Source organism: Sinocyclocheilus anshuiensis, unplaced genomic scaffold (genome assembly GCF_001515605.1).
Source record: "Sinocyclocheilus anshuiensis isolate Anshui unplaced genomic scaffold, SAMN03320099.WGS_v1.1 scaffold54, whole genome shotgun sequence".
In the NCBI taxonomy this organism is placed as follows: domain Eukaryota; kingdom Metazoa; phylum Chordata; class Actinopteri; order Cypriniformes; family Cyprinidae; genus Sinocyclocheilus; species Sinocyclocheilus anshuiensis.
Genome location: NW_015547654.1, coordinates 1,135,115 through 1,142,181, shown reverse-complemented (window position 1 = coordinate 1,142,181; position 7,067 = coordinate 1,135,115). Strand labels below are relative to the sequence as shown.

General features: G+C 40.3%; 1 protein-coding gene and 1 long non-coding RNA gene across 3 annotated transcripts in view; both read right to left on the bottom strand.

The window, feature by feature from the left end:
• The window catches only part of znf704 (zinc finger protein 704), a 49,758-nt gene that overhangs the window by 15,322 nt on the left and 27,369 nt on the right, over positions 1-7,067 (bottom strand). The window lies entirely within an intron of this gene.
• Positions 6,597-7,067, bottom strand: part of LOC107702117 (uncharacterized) — an 18,448-nt gene continuing 17,977 nt past the window's right edge. Inside the window, exons 2-3 of the long non-coding RNA XR_001635730.1 lie at positions 6,755-6,887; positions 6,597-6,674 (exon numbers count right to left, since the gene is read on the bottom strand). This is a non-coding gene — a long non-coding RNA (uncharacterized LOC107702117). The remainder of the gene's footprint in view (positions 6,675-6,754; positions 6,888-7,067) is intronic.

The window sequence follows — 7,067 nt, the reverse complement described above, 5'->3', positions numbered from 1 at the left end:
GAAAGCGAAACTACTTTGTTTGGCCTTCCAAAAGAGGACACGACTAGATATCAGTGGTTAAGTTGTATTTAAACAATGTTCCAGAACAGTTCAACCCAAATATTCAGATGTGTCCAGCGCATTTTATGGAGGACTGTTTCCTGATCCTGGGAGAGTAGACTACAATGCCGGCTGTTCTGACTCATAGACTGTAAGTACATTTCATATTTAAAGAATTTGCCACTGATGATTCAAACGCAAGTTTTGAGCAGTGTAGAGTAGCACTTGTTGTTTGTCATTTCTCCGATCACAAATGCAGACATGGTTTGTTTACGTGGCGCGATGCAATGCAAAGCAACACGTAAAAAGACAGTATAAGTCATTATAATCCGTAATTATGTCCCCACTGGATGCAACTAATGCCTCGTTTATAATGGGTTTTAATGTTTTTGTCTAGCCGCTCCGGCCGGACACAGCATCACAGTATGGTAAGGTGCGTAACATTTTCGTCTCACGCTTGAGGTATTCGGCCAGTCACAACACACTGCATAGCTGGCCAATCACAGCACACCTCGCTTTTCAGATCGATGAGCTTTGTAAAAATCGACGCATTTCAGAAAGGCGGGGCATAGAGGAGAAACAGTAATGTACAGTATGTGGAAAATAATGTGTTTTTTGAACCTTAAAACACAAACACATTTCATTACACCAAATACACAAAATAATGTTCTTTTTAGCAACATCATATAACCCCTTTAAAAAGACACATTTCTAATCATTCACTAAATAGAGGATCCATTAGAAGTTCTTTCAACCAATCAAATCCAATGACAACTGTTCATGCCACCAGGGCTCCTGAGATGAACGTAAATTCTAATGTTAACTCTCCTCAGGTATTATAGACTTCCTTGATTCAGGCTATTACAAACATGTTGCTCTGAGCTTCCATTCCAGCTGCTGCGTTCATAGTTGTGGGATCTCCAAAGCTGCACCGCACAGCGTTCCTATGATGGACAGAACAGGAACATCTGTCCTGACAGATGACTCTCATCACTCACAGATGAAGTGTACATGTCTCTTTACGATAGCATGATGGTGTATGATGATATCTCAACGCGACCCGTTTCCGCAATGGGAACGGAGCGGCTGATTTTGCAGCATTTACAGTTTTGTAAACAACAAAAGAAGGCTGTGTGAAAGACACAGTGTTTTTATATAGCAAAGGACATCTGTAAAATCTCAAACGGGTATTTTGTGCCTGTGATTGAAGGATGTACGATGAATGCGCTGACGTGTGGAAGGAGTAATAAATCTTCTCACCTGTCAGCTCATTCTCTCCTGGGAGAACCTGAGCCGCCCTGCCAAAGGCGCAGCATGAAATCTCATAAGCGAGAGAGATGGAGAAAGCGAGAGACCTCTGGCTGACAGAGAAACCTGGGACCTCCATTAGAGATAGGCCTAATTTATGTTTCTCATGTGGCGAGAATGATGTCATTACGGCTTTCGGATAAATCACGGTAGGCTGCCATCCTCTTCCAAAGCAGCTTTTCCCAAGACCCTACTATTCTAGGTACTTCCTGGTCACCTTGGGAGAGCACGTTGGGCTTGATGGAGCTTTCCAGATAATGCCACGCTGGTGCTCCTGGACAGCGGCTAATTAAGAGCTTTAATATCTCTCATCCAATGGAATATTGTAAATTTCAAGAAACGCATTAGATCCTGTGTAATTAACATGTAATATATTGCCACTCTTGAACAAAAAGGATCTCTGAAGTCCCAAATCACACGAGTCATTAGTGGCCTTATCAAGCCACGGGAGTGAAGCTGGGTGCACATTTATGAGTGGTAATTAAACGAGAAGGTAAGCGATACATACAGCTGCAAAACTCGAATTTGACAGGAGACAAAGTAATGAATATTACAGTACATAACATACAGTACACTCTACATGAGGGTTGATTCATATAATGATTTCAGAAATAACATTTTTGACAAATGACAAAATAACAAATGCATTGTGGCTTGGGATGGGTTAGGATGATCAACCGGTCATCCATCAACTAATTACTAGATTAGTGACTGGGGACAGAGGACCCCTTAAGAGGCCACAAGGGGGTGCTTGGTGGTCCACCCAAAATTTGTCACACTTCAAACTCGGGGAGCAAGGAACGAGGAAACGAGGAGTTCTTGAATATCACAATCTTTTAATAATCCACTCACAAGGGGAACGTAGGAGACACAGGAACACATGGAAAGACGTTCAGAACCGACAAACACTAACTGAATGGACTAGGGCTTTTAAACTCAGGATAATAAGGGAGGAACGAGACACACCTGGGATCAAATTAACAATCAACATGAGTGAGGAAGAAACTGGTTCACAGGGATCAAAAACACATAAACGGGTCCATAATCCTGACAAAATTTAGGAGAAAAAACATCTTTTGTTTTATAAAAAGTCAAAATACTACTTTGTGTTAAATTATTTAAAATAATATTTGATTATTTGATTTTATTACTGTTAATTTTTCTTTCTAAAGATCATAAGATTTATCACAATGATTTTATTCCATTGACAGTGCAGGTATTAAAATAAAATATAATAAAATATTACATGACAAATGTGGTTTCATTTTAAAGGTTAATACATTTATAATTAATAATTGGTAGAAAAAGATACACTGTCAACTCCATATATACTAATATTTATTAACTAATGACAGCATTTATAATTTTTAATATTTTAAATATATTATAATTATTAATAATTTTGACCTTAATATTAAGACAATAAAAACAGTTAAGTTAAAAAAAGCCTTAGTACAGTGATTATAATAAAGCGGTTATTATTTATTTTTAGATTAATTTTGCAGCATGTCCTATGTGAGCGCCCTTAAGAAATATGTCTGAACAGTCTGTGGTGGTCATGACCATAAACCAGCCTAATTACACAGGGCTTCTGACTAGACGATTATGAAAAGATGTAATTTTGCACATCTCTAATCATGGCCTCTTCTCATCATCACTGGAATATCTCCAACTATGAAGCTGGAAAAACACATTATGGGAGTTGCTGTTCTCAAATAGAGAAGAACACACAAACAGATGCTCTGCTGTGAACCAAGCCAGTGCTGCATCTCATTTGCTGTTGGCTCACTCTCATCTCCCACCTCGGTTGACATCTTTGGTTTTCTCAATGGGAGCGGGACAATATAATCATGCGCTTTCTGCTCATTTACAATCAGGCAGGTATAAATTAATGACCATGTTACAGAAATGAGCTTGGGTACGAATTGCCCAGATCTAAGAGCCATTAATGCCCGGTAATTCTTCCCGTGGCCACCCTCATTTGCAGGAAGCCAAACGTCAATGGGTTTATTTGGTCATGGGGGTAAAATGGGTGAGATGGCCGCCAGCCAGAAGGGGGAGGCAGTTCACAGACATCTGTTGTGATTCAATGAACAGATGCGCCAACTTTTTGTAGCCATCCAATCTCACAAGACAAATGAGAGAGCGGGTGGCTTGAGGAAGGCTATCCTACGTACCTTCAGACATCTGGACCTTTGTGTTTAATGAGTCCACCGAGGAGGCCTTCACCCACATTGGCAGAAAACTGAAAAGATGTTTCCAGTTTCAAAAAGAACAGTGGTTTAGGGGAATATAATGGAAACTAATTGGATTACACTCTTTTTCCAAACCCAATATCAGTTTAATGTGGGCTCATTCTGACCTTGCAACAGTGGCACAAAAACCGTTCAGGAAAAATAACAGTCACTTTAACTTACCAAAACGATCGAAAACAAATTGCATTCCATTCAGAATTCAGAGAGCATTTCAGCGTCAGTAAACACTAGCCGGGTTTCCATCCAAAGTTGCAAATTTAACTTATGCGCAAAATTGGAATATCGCATAAAACATTTTCATCCAACATTTCCATCCAACGAGTTAGAGAGAACAAAATCGTCACTTCCTGATAAACTGGCACTATAGAAGCCACTGAATATAATCATTCTCAAATATAATAAATTACTTGCGCCTTGAGTGAGCAGACGAAACACATGCGGTCTTGCTTTCGGAGGTGAATGTCAGCTGTTTGGGAACGCAGTCGTGGTAGACCATTCTAGGAGGCGGTTATACAGAAATACTTTGACGACAGACTTTGCTCGGGCACTTCAGAATGACCATGACAACATTTCAGATGCTGTGTAACAAAATCGGTCCACTGGTTAGTCAGGTTATGCTGTCCCATAGCGCAAAGTCACATGACCTTTTTGAACGTTCATGCGGGATTTATTCGCAAAATGCATTTCCATCTCCCATTAGTCAAAAACCACCTCAAGTGAGCGTAAAAACTTTTTTGCGAATTAAGGGATTTCTTTTTCGAAATTTGGCGTTTCCATCACTCGTTTCTCATGCGATACTTCAAAATGCGCATTAAAACAGGGTGATGGAAACATACTGATAACTCTGAAATAACACAGGGGAAGTCAGGGGAATTCCCCGAAAAACCCGAGCACGCAGCTCCTCCCCTGCTGCCCTCCCCTTCCCGTTCGGTTTTGAGCGAGAGCAGGAGGGAGCGGAGAGATGCCTTTGAAGTTGGCTCGAGCTGGGCCGTCCATCGTTTATTACAGTCACTAGTGTATGACGCTCATTTCCTTCTGAATAACGGGCAATAAATCAGACGCCTCAAGCCTCCCGGCGTGAGCTCCTGCGTTCTGTTATCACTGCCATCCACGTAAAAATTCGCATGCAACACGGGACAAATATGCATGAGAGACGTCGAGCCATTATAAACCTTAACCTGCTGTAAACATGTAGCATTGTGACTGCGACCTCTGACTGTCAGATACTAATCGGATGTGGTCACAGACCAAGCCCTCTGCGTTTATCTACGGCCTTGTGCAGATCCAATCAGAGTCACATACTGTTAAAAGATAAAATAGTGGCAGCATATATGGGCTGCTTTCTTTCAATTTAATATCATTACAGTGCAGGGCTGGGTGGGTTGACTGTATATATCGACGGTACAAATGTGATGTGCTGTACACCAAGCAGAAAACTGTAGCTTGCAAACTGTGTTGCTGATGGCATCCAATGTAGACAGCTTCATTGATTATAATAGTGCGATTTAGGTTTTGTTCATGGTTACTTGGCAATGATGCAACTCGGTGCATCAAAATAGAACTGATGTGTGTGTGGCCACATAGTCACAAGTACATGTATCAGCTATTTTCCAAACATTTAAAACAGATGAATGTATGACTGCCTCCTTTTCACTTGTGTTATGTAATGTGAAGCTGTTTTTATACTAATGTGTTGTTAATAATCTTACTGTTTGGGCTGCGTTTATTAAAAAGGTATGTTTTAAATCACTAGATTGCAGAAAAATAGATATTTCATGGTTATGTAATATATAGAGTTTATTGGTCCAACAGAGAAATAAAATGTGATGTATTCCTGTGATGGCAAAGCTGAATTTTCAGCATCATTACACTCCAGTCTTCAGTGTCACATGATCCTTTAGGTATCATTGTAAAACAGTTCTGATTATTATCAATGTTGAAAACTTAATATTTTTCTTTGAATATAAAGTTCAAAAGTACAGCATTTATTTTATTAACAGCATTTTTTGTATGTCTTTACTGTCACTTTTGACCAAACTAATGTCAATCTACATAACTTCCAGGAGTAACTGTGCTTCTGAGGAGGAAATATCTACAAAAACAAATTTTTATTGATTATTTCAAAGATAAATTAAGTAAATAAAGTAAATCCAGTGATTATTTGCTTATGTATCAGGCGGTCAGTGAACAGGTAGTACTTTTACTCAGCAAGGATGCAGTAGATTGATCAAAAGTGACAGTAAAGACATTCATTATTACAAACAAAGAATCTATTTCTGTATATAAACAGCAAATAACAAATAAAATAAACAGTGGTTGGTAACTACAGACAATCACTTCCTGTCAAAGTTAACAGCTTTTGGCAAGAATACGCAGCAAAAGGGAACTAACAGTATTCTTACAGTTAAAAGTTAGACTATACATCTATGGTTCCATGAAAAACCTAGAATATGTATGAAATCTTTCTATTGCACAAAAGGTTCTTTAAATGATTAAAATGTTCTTCAGACTAAGAAAACAAAAAAGTTCTTATAAGAACTGTTCACTAAATTGTTGGTTCTTCTATGTGATCCAACAAAATCCTCCTTTTGGAACCTTTACACAAGACTCTATCAATCCTAGAAACTTCAGAAAACCTCTCGAGTCTGCTTCGCCCAAAGGACCTGGCCAGGACTGTTTCCAGTTTTGATAATAACCATATCTACTGCGCACTCTACCATTCAACTCTTCTGGAAATCTTTCTCTCTCATTGGAAGGCAAACTTGTAAAGCGCTCTGGAGAGAGAGACATAACCATGGCAACCTGAGACAGATACACACACATTATCTCTTTTTAATTTGATTAAAGCAAAGATTAATCCATTCATCATCTATTACTTTGTATCATAATTTACAGGTCGAGCGTGCCGTCGATACAGAGGGCACACACACTCGCACGTTCTTTGTTCTCGATGCCACGCTCGTTTCATCTTGCCCCCTCCACCTTGGCTCTCCTCACGCCTGCAGGCTGAGCGCTCGCGCGGAATACGCTGAATGTGTGGGCTGCGCCGGGCTCAGGGGCCCAAGGGGGGTACTGTCGGTCAACACAGGGATGCTCGAGACACTCCAGAAATCACAGTGGTTGGCATCGGACCAAAGCCAGCCTCCTCTTACCTCACACACACGGTCCAGCTCCCTGTAGTATGGATAAACATTGTGCCTGTGAAGCCTGGCCCGCGGCCAGAAGCAAAGCTTGAGTTGTACAATGATTTCCCTTAATACTGGACAGCCTTGTTTACTTGCTAATCTGCAAACAGACAAAAAACAGCACAGCGTGGTCGGCTACACTGGCCACTCGTATGCCATTTATAGCCTCCCCTGTCCCCACACGCATGGGTCGAGTTTTTACAGTTCCCTGCAGTGTTCATGAGCGTTCCTCAATGTGAGGAGGGTAAACAAGCTCACAAAGACAGATTTCCACATTCCT